General features: G+C 45.8%; 1 long non-coding RNA gene across 1 annotated transcript; it reads right to left on the bottom strand.

The window, feature by feature from the left end:
• Positions 1-12,901: 12,901 nt before the first annotated feature.
• LOC120988996 lies at positions 12,902-15,433 on the bottom strand. Its single transcript, XR_005776212.1, has 4 exons — positions 15,290-15,433; positions 13,259-13,264; positions 13,117-13,119; positions 12,902-13,036 (listed from the first exon to the last, which is right to left on the bottom strand). It is a non-coding gene; the product is annotated as an uncharacterized LOC120988996 (long non-coding RNA).
• Positions 15,434-20,933: the final 5,500 nt, after the last annotated feature.

Consider the following 20,933-nt stretch of genomic DNA (forward strand, 5'->3'; position numbering starts at 1 on the left):
AGACCAGGCAACATTTTTCCAGTCTTCAACAGTCCAATTTTGGTGAGCTCGTGCAAATTGTAGCCTCTTTTTCCTATTTGTAGTGGAGATCAGTGGTACCCGGTGGGGTCTTCTGCTGTTGTAGCCCATCCGCCTCAAGGTTGTGCGTGTTGTGGCTTCACAAATGCTTTGCTGCATACCTCGGTTGTAACGAGTGGTTATTTCAGTCAACGTTGCTCTTCTATCAGCTTGAATCAGTCGGCCCATTCTCCTCTGACCTCTAGCATCCACAAGGCATTTTTGCCCACAGGACTGCCGCATACTGGATGTTTTTCCCTTTTCACACCATTCTTTGTAAACCCTAGAAATGGTTGTGCGTGAAAATCCCAGTAACTGAGCAGATTGTGAAATACTCAGACCGGCCCGTCTGGCACCAACAACCATGCCACGCTCAAAATTGCTTAAATCACCTTTCTTTCCCATTCTGACATTCAGTTTGGAGTTCAGGAGATTGTCTTGACCAGGACCACACCCCTAAATGCATTGAAGCAACTGCCATGTGATTGGTTGACTTGATAATTGCATTAATGAGAAATAGAACAGGTGTTCCTAATAATTCTTTAGGTGAGTGTATGTCCACTCCTCGCTTGTGAATAGCGGAAGCTGACTGAAAAGGCGAATCCCATGTTGCAGCTGGTATTCCACTACTGCCTTCTGCTGCTCACAAAGCCTGGTCAACATGTGGAACATAGAGTTCCAGCACGTGCTCACGTCGCACAACAGCCAGTGAGCTGGCAATTTCAAGCGCTGCTGTAGCGTTGACAGACTGGCTGAAGTTGTCGATGACTTGCGGAAATGTGCACACACGCGGCACACCTTCACCAGTAGCTCAGGCAAATTGGAGTAGGTTTTGAGAAACCGCTGAACCACTAAGTTCAAGATGTGGGCTAGGCATGGGATGTGTGTGAGCTTGCCGAGCTCCAAAGCCGCCACCATGTTACGGCCATTATCAGATACAACCATGCCTGGTTCTAGGTTGAGTGGCGAGAGCCACAGCTCAGTCTGGTCTCTTATCCCCTGCCACAGCTCTGTGGCAGTGTGCTGTTTGTCCCCTAAGCATATCAGCTTCAGCACGGCCTGTTTCTGCTTCCCCACTGCAGTGCTACACTGCTTCCAGCTACCGACTGATGACTGACTGGTGCTGTACGCGGATAATTCGGAGGTGTAAGTGGAGGAGGAAGCGGAGGAGGAGAAGTGGGGGTTGGAGCCACTAACGTAGGTGCTGGCGGAAACCCTGATCGACGTAGGGACTGCAATCCTTGGCGTCGATAGCACCTGTGCCATCCCAGGGTACGACTCGCTCCCAGCCTCCACAACATTCACCCAGTGTGCAGTCAGGAAAATTTATTGTCCCTGGCCGAATGCACTTGTCCATGTGTCTGTGGTTAAGTGGACCTTCCCAGTAACTGCGTTGGTCAGGGCACGTGTGATGTTACGGGGCACATGTTGGTGTAAGGCATGCACGGCACACCTTGAAAAATAGTGGCGGCTGGGGACTGCATAACGCGGGACGACCGCCGAAATGAGGCTGCGGATGGCAACATTTCCAGGGCCAGTAATTTGGAAAGCTGCGCATTTAGTGCTATGGCCTGTGGGTGGGTGGGTGGCTGGGTATTTGTGCTTGCGTTCAAATGCCTGGGGTAAGGACATTTGTACGCTGTGCTGGGACACGGAAGTGTATGTGGTCGCTGATGGTGCTTGCGAATGTCCAGGTGCAGGGCAGGCGATTGGCCAGCACGTAACACAGGGGAAGAGGAGGCAGTGGTGTGACCTGCAGACACAGATTGTGGACCCAGGCGTTCGGCCCACCTATTACGGTGCTTTGATGCCATGTGGCGGATCATGCTGGTGGTGGGGAGGCTGCTAGTGTTCACTCCCCTGCTTTTTGTATAGCACAGGTTGCAAACTACAATTCTTTTGTCGTCCGCACTTTCCTCAAAAAAAGCGCCAGACTGCGGAACACCTACCCCTTGGCAAGGGAGATTTCCGCAAGGGGGTGCTCTGGGGAACAGTTGTGGGCCTGTTTGGTGTGGCCCGCCTTCTCCCTTTTGCCACACCACTGCCTCTTCCAGCCTGTTGCAGTGCTGCAGATCTCTCCCCTTCTGTACTGCTGTTCTCGCTCGGCTTTCCACCTTCCCAGGTTGGGTCAGTGACTTCATCGTCCACCACCTCATTCCACTTCCTCACTCTGCTCATCCTCCTGACTTGTTGACCTAACCACTACCTCAGTGACTGACAACTGTGTTTCATCCTCTTCCTCAACCTCTTGATACAGTAATTGCCGTTAAGTTATTGGCAACTGTGTTTTATCATCATCCACCTCATTAAACGGTAATTGCCTTTCCCCACCGTCATCTTCTTGTGATTGTGGATGCTCAAGAGTTTGGGAATCCGGCCTCAAGATCTGTCCCTCTTCAAGCATGCTTGGCGAGAGGGCCAAATAAAGGAATGGCGCTGAAAAGAGCTCCTCGGAATATCAGAGTGTCGGATCAATTGTTTGCCCAGACTCTCCATGGTGGAAGGAAGGAGGATCAGAGTGAGGATTAGGTTGAGCAGACTATTGGCTACTGAGACTGGACTTGGTGGAAGACAGGGTGGTGCTTAACCGACTGGAAGCATTATCTGCTGCAATCCAACCGACCACCTGCTCGCACTGGGCTGACTTCAAGAGTGGTGTCCTGCGCCGCCCTGCAAACTGGGACATAAGGCTAGGTATCGTGGATGATTGTTTCACCGCACCCAGGGCCACAGCTCCTGCGTGCACCATAGGCATCACGGCCACTGCCCCGTCTCTTACTGCTCGGCCTTCTTCATATTAAATGTTATATATGATTGAAAGTCTGTCACATGTACAGTAGTGTAGGATTTGGAAGTGTATGCGCAAACAAATTTAAAAAGGTATTTGGGATGTGGAAACGTCAAACAGGAGATATCCCGCAGATAATGTCAATACTATCACCAGCGGCTAATGAAAAATTACAGGGAATGTCGCAGGTATTTGAGATGAGGAAACTTTATACCGGAGAGGTACCACTGGTAATGTCACTGTACGCAGCGTCTACGCAAAAAAGTACACTGTATGTCACAGATACATTTTTTGAAACGCACACGTTACACTGGAGATGTGCCCCTGGTAATGTCACTGTCAGAAGCAGACACCGTCTATTGAAAAAGTACACTGTATGTCACAGATATTCTTTGGATGCGCACACTTTACACAGGAGATGTGGCGCAGCTATTGTCACTGTCCGCAGCGGACACAGTCTATGGAAAAAGTACACTATGTCACAGATAAATTTTAGAAGCGCACACGTTACACTGCAGATATAACATAGTAACATAGTACATAAGGCCGAAAAAATACATTTGTCCATCCAGTTCGGCCTGTTATCCTGCAAGTTGATCCAGAGGAAGGCAAAAAAAAAACCCTGTGAGGTAGAAGCCAATTTTCCCCACTTTAGGGGGAATAAAAAGTTCCTTCCCGACTCCAATCAGGCAATCAGAATAACTCCCTGGATCAACGACCCCTCTCTAGTAGCTATAGCCTGTAATATTATTACGCTCCAGAAATACATCCAGGCCCCTCTTGAATTCCTTTATTGTACTCACCATCACCACCTCCTCAGGCAGAGAGTTCCATAGTCTCACTGCTCTTACCGTAAAGAATCCTTTTCTATGTTTGTGTACAAACCTTCTTTCCTCCAGACGCAGAGGATGTCCCCTCATCACAGTCACAGTTCTGGGGATAAATAGATGATGGGATAGATCTCTGTACTGACCCCTGATATATTTATACATATTAATTAGATCTTCCCTCAGTCGTCTTCTTTCTAAAGTGAATAACCCTAATTTTGATAATCTTTCAGGGTACTGTAGTTGCCCCATTCCAGTTATTACTTTAGTTGCCCTCCTCTGGACCCTCTCCAGATCTGCTATGTCTGCCTTGTTTACAGGAGCCCAGAACTGTACACAGTACTCCATGTGTGGTCTGACTAGCGATTTGTAAAGTGGTAGGACTATGTTCTTATCACGGGCATCTATGCCTCTTCTGATGCAACCCATTATCTTATTGGCCTTGGCAGCAGCTGCCTGACATTGGTTTTTGCAGCTTAGTTTGCTGTTTATTAAAATTCCTAGATCCTTTTCCATGTCAGTGTTACCGAGTATTTTTATCATTTAGTATGTACGGGTGACTTGCATTATTCCTTCCCATGTGCATAACTTTACATTTGTCAGTGTTAAACCTCATCTGCCACTTATCTGCCCAAGCCTCCAATCTATCCAGATCCCTCTGTAGTAGTATACTGTCCAATTCAGTGTAAATTACTTTACACAGTTTAGTGTCATCTGCGAAAATTGATACTTTACTATGCAAGCCTTCTACAAGATCACTAATATGGCGATGATAATGTCACTGTCCGCAGCAGACACAGTCTATGGAAAAAGTATACTATGTCACAGATAAATTTTAGAAGCGCATACTTTAAACTGCAGATGTGGCGCTCGTCATGTCACTGTCCACAGCGGACACCGTCTACGGAAAGAGGACACAGTATGTCACAGATATTTTTTGGATGCGCACACTTTACGCTGGAGATGTGGCGCAGCTAATGTCGCTGTTTGCAGCGGCCTAACTATTGTACGCCATTTAGCGCAGGATGGGCTAAAAATAGATATTGCTGCCACGCACAATAGTCCTTAGAAGGACTTTTGGGTCTGTAAAGTTATAGCTATTTAGCGCAGGTTGAGCTAAAAATATAGATTGCTGCTGCCACAGACAATAGTCCTTAAAAGGACTTTTGGGTCACTGATAAATAATAATATTCTTAAATCACTCCCTACACTGTCTGTCCCTTCCTTAGCACAGCTCTCCCTGACTAAGAATGAGCTGAACATGCGTCATCGGGTGCTATATAGCATCCGATGACTCGTTTCGGCCAGCCAATCACTGTAATGCCATCAACCAACATGGCTACGGCATTACAGTGAGGGCAGTACGCAGCCAAGAAACGTGCGGGGCGGAGACTTAAGCATTGCGCTTTAGCACATGCGGTATTCGGCCGAATACCACCATGTGCCGATAATCGAGATGCTTGAGACAAACAGATGTTAGGCCGAGCATGCTCTATCACTAGTGATGGCTACTTAACAAATCACGTGATAGCAACCAAGGAGCACGGTTTCCAAGAGAGCAAGTTTATAGAGGTTGTCCGAGTTATGTAAAAAAAAATAATAAAGCACTGTAAATCTGATGGTCAGCAATATATACATAAGCTAAGCAAGTTTTAGGCATTAAAAAAAATATTATATATATATATATATACACTCACCTAAAGAATTATTAGGAACACCATACTAATACGGTGTTGGACCCCCCTTTGCCTTCAGAACTGCCTTAATTCTACGTGGCATTGATTCAACAAGGTGCTGATAGCATTCTTTAGAAATGTTGGCCCATATTGATAGGATAGCATCTTGCAGTTGATGGAGATTTGAGGGATGCACATCCAGGGCACGAAGCTCCCGTTCCACCATATCCCAAAGATGCTCTATTGGGTTCAGATCTAGGGACTGTGGGGGCCATTTTAGTACAGTGAACTCATTTTCATGTTCAAGAAACCAATTTGAAATTATTTGAGCTTTGTGACATGGTGCATTATCCTGCTGGAAGTAGCCATCAGAGGATGGATACATGTTCTTATTCTGTTTACGCCAAATTCGGACTCTACCGTTTGAATGTCTCATCAGAAATCGAGACTCATCAGACCAGGCAACATTTTTCCAGTCTTCAACAGTCCAATTTTGGTGAGCTCGTGCAAATTGTAGCCTCTTTTTCCTATTTGTAGTGGAGATCAGTGGTACCCGGTGGGGTCTTCTGCTGTTGTAGCCCATCCGCCTCAAGGTTGTGCGTGTTGTGGCTTCACAAATGCTTTGCTGCATACCTCGGTTGTAACGAGTGGTTATTTCAGTCAACGTTGCTCTTCTATCAGCTTGAATCAGTCGGCCCATTCTCCTCTGACCTCTAGCATCGATCAGGCATTTTTGCCCACAGGACTGCCGCATACTGGATGTTTTTCCCTTTTCACACCATTCTTTGTAAACCCTAGAAATGGTTGTGCGTGAAAATCCCAGTAACTGAGCAGATTGTGAAATACTCAGACCGGCCCGTCTGGCACCAACAACCATGCCACGCTCAAAATTGCTTAAATCACCTTTCTTTCCCATTCTGACATTCAGTTTGGCATTCAGGAGATTGTCTTGACTAGGACCACACCCCTAAATGCATTGCAGCAACTGTCATGTGATTGGTTGACTAGATAATTGCATTAATGAGAAATAGAACAGGTGTTCCTAATAATTCTTTAGGTGAGTGTATATATATATATATATATATATATATATACAGTACAGACCAAAAGTTTGGACACACCTTCTCATTCAAAGAGTTTTCTTTATTTTCATGACTATGAAGGCATCAAAACTATGAATTAACACATGTGGAATTATATACATAACAAACAAGTGTGAAACAACTGAAAATATGTCATATTTTAGGTTCTTCAAAGTAGCCACCTTTTGCTTTGATTACTGCTTTGCACACTCTTGGCATTCTCTTGATGAGCTTCAAGAGGTAGTCCCCTGAAATGGTTTTCACTTCACAGGTGTGCCCTGTCAGGTTTAATAAGTGGGATTTCTTGCCTTATAAAGGGGGTTGGGACCATCGGTTGCGTTGAGAAAAAGTCAGGTGGATACACAGCTGATAGTCCTAATGAATAGACTGTTAGAATTTGTATTATGGCAAGAAAAAAGCAGCTAAGTAAAGAAAAACGAGTGGCCATCATTACTTTAAGAAATGAAGGTCAGTCAGTCAGCCGAAAAATTGGGAAAACTTTGAAAGTAAGGGCTATTTGACCATGAAGGAGAGTGATGGGGTGCTGCGCCAGATGACCTGGCCTCCACAGTCACCGGACCTGAACCCAATCGAGATGGTTTGGGGTGAGCTAGACCGCAGCGTGAAGGCAAAAGGGCCAACAAGTGCTAAGCATCTCTGGGAACTCCTTCAAGACTGTTGGAAGACCATTTCAGGGGACTACCTCTTGAAGCTCATCAAGAGAATGCCAAGAGTATGCAAAGCAGTAATCAAAGCAAAAGGTGGCTACTTTGAAGAACCTAGAATATTACATATTTTCAGTTGTTTCACACTTGTTTGTTATATATAATTCCACGTGTTAATTCATAGTTTTGATGCCTTCATAGTCATGAAAATAAAGAAAATTCTTTGAATGAGAAGGTGTGTCCAAACTTTTGGTCTGTACTGTATATATTTCTTCATTTCCCTAGTTCTGTTCTGGCCCTTTGTTGACATGCAGTTGCAGAGCTGTGGGGGCGTGTAACAACAATCTCTGAGGTTTTCCTGATGAATATTTGTGGGTGTCAACAAAGACTGCCTTTCCCCTCCCCCTGCTCTGCAAAGGGAGTGAATAAAGGTGCTTCCCAGCTTTCAGTCTGACTGTTGGGATACTCATGTTGTATGTGTGGGACAACAAGCCCCAGATGTACAGTACAATGACATTGCTGAGACACACAAGATCTTCCACTTAGGCTACTTTCACATCTATGTTTTCCTTTTCTGGTTTTGAGATCCGTCCCTATTTCTAAGTTTCTGATAGAATCTGAATTCTCATGTCAAGTCCTGAGGGACTGTTGTCCCATAGAGAAACAATACTGCTGTGTAATGTGTGGCCTCTTGCACATGGCACTGCTTCCAAAGATGAGGTTAGTAGGCCCAACACCTCAAAGCTGTCTGAACTGAGATTGCTGGTTGAATGAGAAGAGACTTGACTTCTGTTATCAGAGTTTGAACTTGAATTTGAAACAGACTGAGAGGCAAAGTAACAGTGTTTATGATGAACCCAAGATATTTTATTTCTTAAGTTGGAATTAAAACTTTTCTTCTTTAATAAGAAATTTGAGAATTCAAAGAAGCTTGAAAGTCAGCTGAAGATATCACTGTAGGGTCTCCTTAGAGGAGGCTTTTACTAGCAAATTATGGGACTACATAAATACCTTTCATTCTCAGGGCTATAGACAGGATGATGGCCACTTTTGTAAATAACCCAGGGTGCCAAGAACAGACCAAAGGAAAGGCATGTCAATTGTAGATTTTCAATGTGTTCTTGGCCTGCCACTTGCCTTTATAGACCTCCAATTCTCCTGTGGCTCAGAATTGGAGGTCTGTAAAGGCAAGAAAATGTTTTTGATTAAAGGGAACCTGTGACCATGAAAATGCAAAATAATCCGTAGCCAGCATATTATTTAGCAGGACGAATTGAGCAGATTGATATATAGTTTTATGGGAAAGGATTCGATATAGTCAGGTCCATAAATATTGGGACATCGACACAATTCTAACATTTTTGGCTCTATACACCACCACAATGGATTTGAAATGAAACAAACAAGATGTGCTTTAACTGCAGACTGTCAGCTTTAATTTGAGGGTATTTACCTCCAAATCAGGTGATCGGTGTAGGAATTACAACAGTTTGCATATGTGCCTCCCACTTGTTAAGTGACCAAAAGTAATTGGACAGAATAATAATCATAAATCAAACTTTCACTTTTTAATACTTGGCTGCAAATCCTTTGCAGTCAATTACAGCCTGAAGTCTGGAACGCATAGACATCACCAAACGCTGGGTTTCATCCCTGGTGATGCTCTGCCAGGCCTCTACTGCAACTGTCTTCAGTTCCTGCTTGTTCTTGGGGCATTTTCCCTTCAGTTTTGACTTCAGCAAGGGAAATGCATGCTCAATCGGATTCAGGTCAGGTGATTTACTTGGCCATTGCATAACATTCCACTTCTTTCCCTTAAAAACTCTTTGGTTGCTTTTGCAGTATGCTTTGGGTCATTGTCCATCTGCACTGTAAAGGGCCGTCAAATGAGTTCTGAAGCATTTGGCTGAATATGAGCAGATAATATTGCCCGAAACACTTCAGAGTTCATCCTGCTGCTTTTGTCAGCAGTCACATCATCAATAAATACAAGAGAACCAGTTCCATTGGCAGCCATATATGCCCACGCCATGAAACTACCACCACCATGCTTCACAGATAAGGTGGTATGCTTAGGATCATGAGCAGTTCCTTTCCTTCTCCATATGCTTCTCTTCCCATCACTCTGGTACAAGTTGATATTGGTCTCATCTGTCCATAGGATGTTGTTCCAGAACTGTGAAGGCTTTTTTAGAGGTCGTTTGGCAAACTCTAATCTGGCCTTCCTGTTTTTGAGGCTCACCAATGGTTTACATCTTGTGGTGAACCCTCTGTATTCACTCTGGTGAAGTCTTCTCTTGATTGTTGACTTTGACACACATACACCTACCTCCTGGAGAGTGTTCTTGATCTGGCCAACTGTTGTGAAGGGTGTTTTCTTCACCAGGGAAAGAATTCTTCGGTCATCCACCACAGTTGTTTTCCGAGGTCTTCCGGGTCTTTTGGTGTTGCTGAGTTCACCGGTGCGTTCCTTCTTTTTAAGAATGTTCCAAACAGTTGTTTTGGCCATGCCTAATGTTTTTGCTATCTCTCTGATGGGTTTGTTTTGTTTTTTCAGCCTAATGATGGCTTGCTTCACAGAAAAAACTAAGATAAAAATGCGCACCTATTTTATCTTGGGAGTAGCATTCCTTTGCACTTTTGCCCTTCCTATCCAATAGAGCGCCTTGATTAGGTGGTACATATGGGTGTGCTGGCTCCTCCTCCCATTGGTTGCTTGATGCACATGGAGGTGACTAGGAGCAGCGTCTGCGCTCCTGAACATAGAAGCCCAATGGCTTAGGTAGGTTTAGCGTAGGACCCGCCTGACCTGAGACCACCTTGGCGCTTGGTAGGCGGGCTTAGATGTGTTTTGATCTAAATATATTGACTAAGTGTCTCAGATATTATTATATCAGAGTGAGGACTTTGTCCATGTATAATGTTTGCATCTACTTTACTAAGTGCATCATTATCTTATTTCTGTGGATTTCTTCAATAATATGGCCAGGGACATCCGCACATTTGTAGATCATATCGTGCAGGATGTTTTTATCTTAGTTTTTTCTGTGGAATTTTTTTGTCTATGTAGTATTTGCTTGAGGGAGTGGCACCTTCAAGTGTGAATGCGCACCTATTTTATCTTGGGAGAAGCATTCCTCTGCACTTTTGCCCTTCCTATCCAATAGAGCGCCTTGATTAGGTGGTACATATGGGTGTGCTGGCTCCTCCTCCCATTGGTTGCTTGATGCACATGGAGGTGACTAGGAGCAGCACACCATATGTGCGGCGTCTGCGCTCCTGAACATAGAAGCCCAATGGCTTAGGTAGGTTTAGCGTAGGACCCGCCTGACCTGAGACCACCTTGGCGCTTGGTAGGTGGGCTTAGATGTGTTTGGATCAAAATATATTGACTAAGTGTCTCAGATATTATTATATCAGAGTGAGGACTTTGTCCATGTATAATGTTTGCATCTACTTTACTAAGTGCATTATTATCTTATTTCTGTGGTTTTCTTTAATGATGGCTTTCTTCACTGATAGTGACAGCTCTTTGGATCTCATCTTGAGAGTTGACAGCAACAGATTCCAAATGCAAATAGCACACTTGAAATGAACTCTGGACCTTTTATTTGCTCATTGTAATTGGGATAGTGAGGGAATAACACACACTTGGCCATGGAAAAGCTGAAAAGCCAATTGTCCCATTACTTTTGGTCCCTCAACAAGTAGGAGGCACATATGCAAACTGTTGTAATTCCTACACCGTTCACCTGATTTGGATGTAAATATCCTCAAATTAAAGCTGACAGTCTGCAGTTAAAGAACATCTTGTTTGTTTCATTTCAAATCCATTGTGGTGGTGTATAGAGCCAACAATAAAGGGGAAAAAGACAAGAAATGAATCGCACATCCACTGCTAATGCTTTGATCTCATCCCTGCACCACTTAATTAGCCAAGCATTCATCAGTAGGGGTGGTCGCCTTGCAGCGCTACGCCAATGTTAGGTTAGGACCCACTCATAGAAGCAACCTTGGCGTGGTGAGTGGGCTTATGCCTTTTAATCAAAATGTACACTAATGCCTCATTTAGCGCATGTGTACCACCTCCTATGCTACATGCTATTTAGTGCAGGGATGAGATCAAAGCATTAGTAGTGGATGTGCGATTCATTTCTTGTCTTTTCTCATTTTATTACTTATATAGAGCCAACAATGTTAGAATTGTGTCAATGTCCCAATATTTATGAACCTGACTATGTATTTCATTCATTTAAATTCCTTCTTATTCTTAGCTTGGAGGTCAATTAGGCAGTCCTATCAGTGATAGACAGCTTTCTATGCACAGACATACTGTATAGGACCGCTTCCTTGACTTCAAAGCCCATAATGAGCACTTATATAAATTAATAAATTATAAGTTATACTGAATATTTTTTCTCATAAAACTATCAATCTGCTCAGCTCCTCCTGCTCTGTAACATGCTGCCTGGAGCTTGGACACCATGTTCAACAGGTTACCTTTTAAAAGAAGGTAATACCTAACTTTATGAATTCTGTTTTTAACTTTTTCTTTTGAAGTAGCCTGTCCAGAAATGGTAAGTCCAAGTCTATTTAAGTCTGGAATAAATTCCCTTGAAACATAGTGATAAGTGCCACAGGTTCTAGAACTCCTGTGGAACGTAAATCTATAATGGGAAAACAACTGGGTTGTCTAGTTGATTAAGGGAGAACGGGGAACAAGTCAATGACTGAGCCAGACTGAGGGCTCTTGCGAAAGAGGCTAAAGAACCCTTACAAATTGCTGCTGATTCAGCATAACTTTTTTTTTTTTTTTTTAAGAATAGGCCTTCCTATCCATGGACTTATGCAGGAACGATGATTCCTCTGATAGGAAGATGGACTGCTTAGATAATTTTGCCACCATAAGGTTGATCATTGGCAGATGTTCCAGATTTTCTTATTAGGTTTAGACCAAACTGCTCTGAATGGATGTATAAGAACTGAATGTTAACATGAAGCATGTTGCAGTTTTTGTGAGGAAAATAGTAGAGACTACCTTTTAGGACACTTTTCTCAAATATGGTCTCCCCTCCACCATCCTTATCAAACAGGTAAGTTTCATCCAGAAAATTTGATTCAGACAACTCGGGGTAATTTTCCTTAGACAGAGTGTTGGATACAGATGTCTCAGAATTAGAAAATACTGGGCTAGTAGTTTTGAGAGCCTTTTAATTTTTGTGAGATAATAGCTATTGTTGGAAAGTATCATTTAATTGAGAGAAACCACAAAAAAAACCACGAGATTTTTGTGAACTCACCTGTAAAATCTCTTTCTCGCTTTATTCATTGGGGGACACAGGACCGTGGGTATAGCTTGCTTCTGCCACTAGGAGGCGACAATAGGCTGAAAACTGTTAGCTCCTGCCATGCCAGCTATAACCCCTCCAGTCTGGAGAGAGCATATCAGTTTGTGCTCCAGCAGTAGGAGAAGCAGAATTAAACTGAAACGAAACAAGAACCAAAACAAGGTCCCAACTGGCAACCCCTGGACCCCACATGCCATACTAAGAACAATGGGTGGGTGCTGTGTCCCCCAATGAATAAAGGGAGAAAGAGATTTTACAGGTGAGTTCACAATAATGTTGTTTTCTCACTCATATCATTGGGGGACACAGGACCGTGGGACGTCCTAAAGCAGTCCCCGGGGAGGGACTACAACATCCCCAAGAAAACAACTCCCTCATGGAAGTCACTACACAGCGGCCTGCAAGACTCTGTGGCCGGGAGCAGCATCCGCCGAGATCAGAGAATGCACCCGGTAAAATTTTGTGAAGGTGTGTAAGGAGGACCAGGTCACCGCCTTACACAGTTGGGACGCAGAAGCGTGGTGTAGGTGAGCCCAAGAAGCCCCGACCGCCCTGGTAGAGTGAGCCATGATCCCAGGAGGAGGTGCCTTGTCCTTGGAACGATAAGCCTCAGCAATCGCCGACCAAATACACCGTGCAATCGTTACCTTGGAGGCCAACCCTTTACGAGGACCCTCTGGGACCACAAACAAATCGTCCGTACGCCAAAAGGGTGCCACGACTGCTAGGTAAGACTTCAAAGCCCGCACCACATCCAGTCGATGGAGCAAGACCTCCCTCGGATGAGAAGGCTGCGGACAAAATGAGAGCAGAACAATGTCCTCATTAACATGAAAAGCTGATACTACCTTAGGTAGAAAAGATGGCACGGGGCAAAGCACCACTTTATCCTGATGGAACACAAAGAAGGGCTCCTTACAAGAAAGAGCCGCCAGTTCTGAGACTCTCCGCATAGACGTGATGGCCACTAAAAAGGCTACTTTCCAGGAGATCAAGCGAAGAGAGACCTCTCTCAGAGGTTCAAAAGGAGCGGCCTGGAGAGCACCCAGAACCAAGTTCAGGTCCCAAGCATGCAAGGGTGCACTGTGTGAGCCACCCCCTGCATAAACGTCTTGATCGGACCTAAACCGACCAAAGGCCTTTGGAAAAAAATGGACAGGGCCGAGACCTGCCCTTTCAATGAACTAAGTGCCAGACCCAGCTCCAATCCGGACTGCAGAAATGCCAGTACATTAGGAAGGAAAAACCGTCTGGGAGGAAGATGTCGCTCCTCACAGAAATGCAGGAAGGACTTCCATGTTCTGTAATAAATCTTGGATGATGAGGGTTTCCTGGCTCTAATCATAGTCCTAATGACCGCATCCGAGAAACCCTTCTGTCTCAAAATGAAGGTTCCAATAGCCATGCCGTTAAACGTAGCGTATCCAAACTCTGGTGGAAGACTGGACCTTGAGAAAGAAGGTCGGCCCTGAGTGGAAGGGGGCCACGGTGCGTCCCCTAGAAGACAAATGAGCTCTAAATACCAGGCCCAGCGAGGCCAGTCCGGAGCAATCAGGATCGCCTGGATGTTCTCCATTCTGATTCTGCGCAGAATCCAGGGCAGGAGTGGTAAGGGTGGAAAGACGTACAGGAACTAAAAGTCGTCCCATGGCGCCACAAGAGCATCCACGCCTTGTGCCTCGGAATCCCTTGCGCGAGAGAAGAAGCACAGGAACTAGCGATTGAGCCTGGACACCATTAAGTCCACGTCTGGACGTGCCCACCGGAGACAGAGAGTCTCGAACACCTCCTGATGGAGAGCCCACTCTCCCGGGTCCACCGTCGTCCGGCTGAGAAAATCCGCCATACAATTGTCCACTCCCAAAACGTAGACCGCAGATATCTGTAATAGGGGAGTCCAATGGTAAAGGGATAGATAAATTTTCCGGAGCTCCAAGATGTTGATGGTCAGTTTGGACTCCGATTGAGACCGAACGTCCTGGACCGTCCGGGTGGCTAAGACTCGCTCTTGAAGACTGGCGTCGGTTGTAACAACCGTCCAAGAGATTGGGAGAAAGGATTTCCCCATCGTCAGGTGTGCAGGAGCGATCCACCAGCCGAGTGCCGACCGTACCTGGAGACAGATAAATCTCCCAATCCAGCGAATCCGGGAAGACAAAATGGCACGCTGAAAAGACCTGGTGTGAAACTGAGCGAATGGGACTGCCTCGAAGGAGGCCACCATCATCCCCAGTACCCGCATACAATTGCGTATTGATGTACTGCGGCGCCGAAGTAGCAGACGCACCGATCGCTGGATGTCCAGTCTCTTGTCCTGCGGAAGGCACACCAATGCTGCGCCCGAATCCAGCGCCATGCCGAGGAATCTGATCTGGGTGAACAGACTGAGGGAGGATTTTCTCAGATTCACTATCCAACCGAATCGGGCGAGAGTGTCCAGGGTGATCCGGAGACTTTCCTCGCACTGAGAGACTGACGGGCCCTTGATCAGAATGTCGTCCAGATACAGGAGAAGAGTAATGCACCCGGACCGCAGAAGGCCCAGGAGGGGAGCGAGTACCTTCATGAACACCCGCGGAGCTGTTGCCAGACCGAATGGAAGGGCAGCGAATTGGTAATGGCACGACTGAACAGCGAAATGAAGAAAACACTAGTGAACAGCTGCGATGGGAACATGCAGGTAGGCGTCCTGAATGTCTATGGATGCCATGAATTCTCCTTGGACCAATGAAGCAACCACGGAGCAAAGAGACTCCATCCTGAACCTCTGAATCCGGAGGAAGTGGTTTACCACTTTGAAGTCCAGTACCGGTCGGACCTAGCCTTCTTTTTTGGGGACTACAAACCGGTTTGAATAGAAACCCGTAAATCTTTCCTCTAGTGGTACCGGAATAATCACCCCCCGCGTGAGAAGGGATTGAACTGCCTGAAAGAATTCCGCAGCCCGAACTGGATCCCTGGGGGGTTGTGAGGAAAAAACATTTGGGAGGGATGGACTTGAATTCTATTTTGTAACCCGAGGTGACAACCTCGAGTGTCCATGCGTCCGAGATGTGAGCTCGCCAGGGCTCCTGAAAGAGGAGATGACCCCCCACCCGCGAGGGGGGGGGTGCACCTTCATGCAGAAGACTGTTTTCCTGAGGAGGAACAAGGTGGCTGAGCCCCTGGACGCCAGGCCAGCTGGGGCTTAAAGGATGGCTTTTTTTCGCTGGTCCTGTGTGGGCGGTCTGGCCGCCGAGGTAGCTGCTGGACGGGTGCCAGAGAACCTCTGAAAGGACTGATAATGGGAAGTCGAAGCTCTGGGACGAAAGGAACATTTTGCCTTGGATTGTGGAAGATGAGTGCTCTTCCCACCCGTTGCTTCCGATATGATCTCGTCGAGCCGGGAACCAAAGAGTCAAGACCCGGTAAAAGGGAGGCTCGACAGCGAGCGCTTAGAGGAGGAATCTGCTGCCCAAACTTTAAGCTAGAGCTCCCTGCGAATAGAGACTGCGAGAGCCGAAGAGCACGCGACCATAGTACCAGCGTCCAAAGCCGCCTCGCAGAGGTACTTTCATGCTTGAGAGATCTGACCTGCCAAGGATTGGAGCTCCGCAATAGGGATATCCGCTGCCAGATCTTGGTGTAAGCGGAGGGCCCACTCTGAGACCGCCTTGGCCACCCAAGCAGAAGCAAAAATGGGTCGCAGGGCCGATTCACTGGCCGTAAAAACGGACTTGGACAGCGATTCAATGCGACTGTCCACCGGTCCTTGGAGAGAGGATCCATCTGCCACCGGAATGGCCGTGTTCTTTGCTAGGCTAGCGACCGGTGGATCCACCTTCGGAGGAAAGGACCATTTCGCCACGCAATCAGCTGGAAAAGGATAGAGCAGGTCCAGCCGCTTTGGAACCAGGAAGCGCAGACCTGGCTGTTCCCAAGCTTTTGCTACGACCACAGAAAAATCATTGTGCAAGGGAAAAGATTTAGGGGCCTGCTTCGCACGCAAAAAAAGACACCCTCTGGTGGCTGGTGGAGGGAAGGTCCTCCTGTACCTGAAAAGTATCCCAGATAGCAGATACTAGACTATCCACCATGGATGCAATCTGGGAAGATTTCTCCGGATCAATTTCTGCATCCGAATCCACAATCTCCCTCTCCGATAGCACGTCGCCAAGGTAGGACGCCTGTGAATGGGAACCGGGAGGAGGTGGAGGAGATGTTGAGGCATCAGAGGAGGAATGGTGACCTGCTCTAAGACGCTTGCTGGGAAGCCTGCTCCTGGGTTGTATGCCCTGAGACGGTGTAGATTGCACTGGTGGCGATTTCTCAACCAAACGACCCAATAGAGAAAGGGTGGAGTGGGAGATTTAAGAAAGGTCTTCCACTGCCCGGGACAGGGCCTTTGCCCAGTCAGGTTCTATACAGCCAGGATGGTCCTGAACTTCTGTGGGCTGTGGAAGGGAGGGAAGGGAGGGAAGGCTCTGTGCAGGCGCATGACATGCAGAACACAGAGATGTTGCCTGTCCACGAGGGGATTTAACTCTGCATGAAGTGCAGGCATAGTAGGTGGCCCTGCAGGGTGCCTGAGGGAAGGTATTGGCCAGTTCAGACATTGACAGTTACTCTAGGCTGGAGGGGGTAGTGATTTCCTACCATTATGTAGGTAACCCAGGTCCTGTGTCACACCAATGCAGAGGAGAGCCGAGAAGAAGAGGGGAGGGACGCTGTCGCGGTGGGAAAGATGGCTCCTCCCCCCGGTCACTGAGGAGCCTGAACGGAGTGAAGAACCTTAAGCCACGCCCACCGAATGTCAGCTCATTATGCCCTCAAGCAGAAACCTGCGCTCATGGACCGGAAAACTGAATTGGATTGCCGCCGTGACTGCAGGGGGAAGTGGTAGGAGACCCCCGCAGAGTCCCCCTGCCAGTCTCTGCAAACGCGCAGTGATACTAACCCGCGCCTGTCGTGGCAATTAACCCCCGCATGACTGGGAGACATGGCCAGGAACGCTACCCCCTCTAGTGTCTCTGGGACTTGTGGGAGGAAGGAAGGGGGAAGCTGTAAGGACCCTGTGGGACTTGTGGGAGAAAGGAAGGGGGATGCTGCTGGTGGTACATACTCACCTGTCTTTATCTGTGGTCTTCACCCTTCCAAGACAGACCAGCAGTGCCACCTCTACGGCCGCTGGCACATAAGTGGCATGGGACCAGGCAGTAAAGGGCTTGGAGCAGGTGGTCCACATGTCTTCTTGGGGAGGCAAGGCGGTGGGACAACCAACACCGGCCAGCCTCCCGGGGATACAGAGCAGCATTGTTACTCTGTGTCCCAAAACCTGAGAAAAAAAAGAATAAAATTAAAATAAAATAAACTAAACTACAGAGCCACCCTGCTAAGCAGGGAGGTCTGCCTCCTACGACACTAAGCTAAAAACTGATATGCTCTCTCTAGACTGGAGGGGGTATTGCTGGCAGGGGAGGAGCTAACAGTTTTCAGCCTAGTGTCGCCTCCTAGTGTCAGCAGCAAGCTATATCCACGGTCCTGTGTCCCCCAATGATATGAGCGAGAAAACTCCTTAACTTCTGAGGGTGCATGATCCTCACTAAACATGCATACATCACAGATATCTCCAGGTAAGTCCTTAGGTAATAGCTGGCTACATTTTACACATATCCTACGGTGGGACTTGTGCATCCTTTTCTAGCTGTGATGCTATTTGGGCATCTAAGGCAGAGAAAAGGAATCGGATTAGCCAGCCAAACAGAGGTACACAAAGCGGATTTCTTTGTAAGTAGTGTGCTCAATGACGGCGCTGCCATTGAACCCCTCAGATGCCACGTTTATGGCTGATCGCCATATTAGGTATCGCTGTGTCCATATTGACCGGCTCTATAAACATATCACATGACCTAACCCCTCAGATGAACACCGTAAAAAATAAAAAAAAATAAACTGTGCTAAATAAACCTTTTTTTGTCACCTTACATCACAAAAAGTGTAATAGCAAGTGATCAAAAAGTCATACACACCCCAAAATAGTGCCAATCAAACAGTCATCTCATCCCGCAAAAATCATACCCTACCCAAGATAATCGCCCAAAAACTGAAAAAACTATGGCTCTCAGACTATGGAAACACTAAAAAACAATCTCAGCATGGTCTGGATTAGTCAAAGCGTTTTAAAGTTAACACCACATAAAGCGACACTGGTCAGATTTGCGAAAAATGGCCTGGTCCTTAAGGTGAAAATGAGCCCGGTCCCTATGGGTTAAGGACCAGGCCATTTTTAGCAAATATGACATGTGTCACTTTATGTGGTGATAACTTTAAAACGCTTTTACTTATCCAGGCAATTCTGAGATTGTTTTCTCGTCACATATTATATTGTACTTCATGACAGTGGTAAATTTGAGTCAAAATATTTCATTTGTATTTATAAAAAAAAATGCAAATTTACAAAAAATTTTGAAAGATTTGCAAATTTCTATTTCTCTACTTTTAAAATAGATACGGTAGTAATACCTCCAAAAATAGTTATTACTTTACATTCCCCATATGTCTACTTCATGTTTGGATCATTTTTAAATTGAAAATTATTTTTTTTGGGACGTTAGAAGGCTTAGAAGTTTAGAAGCAAATCTTTAAATTTTTAAGAAAATTTCCAAAACCCAATTTTTTAAGGACCAGTTCAATTATGAAATCACTTTGTGGGGCTTACATATTAAAAACCACCCATAAATCACCCCATTTTAGAAATTAAACCCCTCAAGCTATTCAAAACTGATTTTACAAACTCTGTTAACCCTTTAGGTGTCCCATGAGAATTAGAAGAAAATGGGAATGAAATTTCAAAATGTAACTTTTTTTTTTTTTAGCAGATTTTAAATTTTCATCTATTTTTTTTTACTGCAACACATCAAGGGTTAACAGCCAAACAAAACTCAAAAATCTATTACCCTGAATCTGGAGTTTACAGAAACACCCCATATGTGCTAAAAAACTAATGTATGGGCGCACAGCAGGCTTCAGAGTGGAGGGAGCACCATATGGCTTTTGGAGAGCAGATTTAGCTGGAATGGTAATTGGGAGCTATGTCGCATATAAAGACACCCTGAGGTGGCCCTACAGTGGAAGCCCCAAAAAGTGACCCCATTTTGGAAACTACACCCCTCAAGGAATCTTTCAAGGTGTGTAGTGAACACTTTGACCTCAAAAGTGTTTCCTAGAATTAGGAAACACGACAGTGAAAATGAAAAATTTCATTTTTTCCACAAAAATGTTGCTTTACACCCACATTTTTCACTTTCCCAAAGTGTAACAGAAGAAAATGCACCCCAAATTTTGTTCCCTATTTCCCCCCGAATACGGAAACACCCTATATGTGCTCAAAAAATAATGTTTGGGCGCACAGCAGGGCTCTAGATTCAAACAGCAAAATATGTATTTTGCTGACCTGAATTGGCAGACATTGATTTTAGGTGCCATGTCACATTAAAAAAAATTCCTGAGGTCCCCAGAAATTAAAAACCCCAAAAAGTGAACCCATTTTGGAAATAGCACCCCCGTGCAAACATTTTAAGTGGTGGAAAGGGTACTTTTCAGCAAACAGGTGTCTCACAGAAGGCAGAAACACTTGTTAAAGTATTTCAAAGCACACATTTGTGAAAATGAAAAATTATTAGCAGACCCCAATTTTTCACTTTCACAAGGGGTTAAAGAAGAAAATGCACCCCAGTTTGTGTTCCCCATTCAGGAGACACCCCATATGTGCTTCTAGCCTGCTGTATGGGCAGGCCTGAATTGGCACACATGGATTCTAGGTGCCATGTCGCATTTAAAAGATTCCTGAGGTCCCCAGAAATTAAAAACCCCAAAAAGTGACCCCATTTTGGAAAGAGCACACCCGTACGAACATTTTAAGGTGTGGAAAGGGCACCTTTGACCTAACAGGTGTTTCACAGAAATGAATATGTAGTGGTTGGTGAAAAGTGGATCTGTAAGCTATGCGGACTAAATCAGAGATATAAGGTGGTAATACTACAGGGTACATCATGGATGAAATTAAATTAATACTCCATGGATAAGTGATAGATTTAAAAACACTCCTGCATGCACAGGCCAGGTTTTTAAGGGCAGGTTTCGCAGTGGTAAATGGTGTCTTTCCTTATCCCCCTTTTGGAACACACCCTGCATGGGTCCTTCACTTACTTGCTGTCTGGGGGACTTGACCTGGAAAATGTTGCTCTGGCACGAAACGGGCACCATGACTTCCTAAAGTACTGGGACCCTCCCGGGTCTGTTGTAGTCCAGGATACAAACTGGTTTGGGAGTAGTGGTTGTGGTACCTCGTACAGGAGCAGGGGAGCTGGTGTTAGTGTGAATGGTGGTCAGTACAAGGACGTCCCTCTTGTCCTTGTACTTAACGCCAGCATGTTATCATGGAGGAGAGCCTTACTTTCACCCATTCTTAGTGGTTGCCCTACCAGGGTTCTAGGGAGGCCTCTCTGATTT

This window comes from Bufo bufo, chromosome 2 (assembly GCF_905171765.1).
Source record: "Bufo bufo chromosome 2, aBufBuf1.1, whole genome shotgun sequence".
Classification (NCBI taxonomy): domain Eukaryota; kingdom Metazoa; phylum Chordata; class Amphibia; order Anura; family Bufonidae; genus Bufo; species Bufo bufo.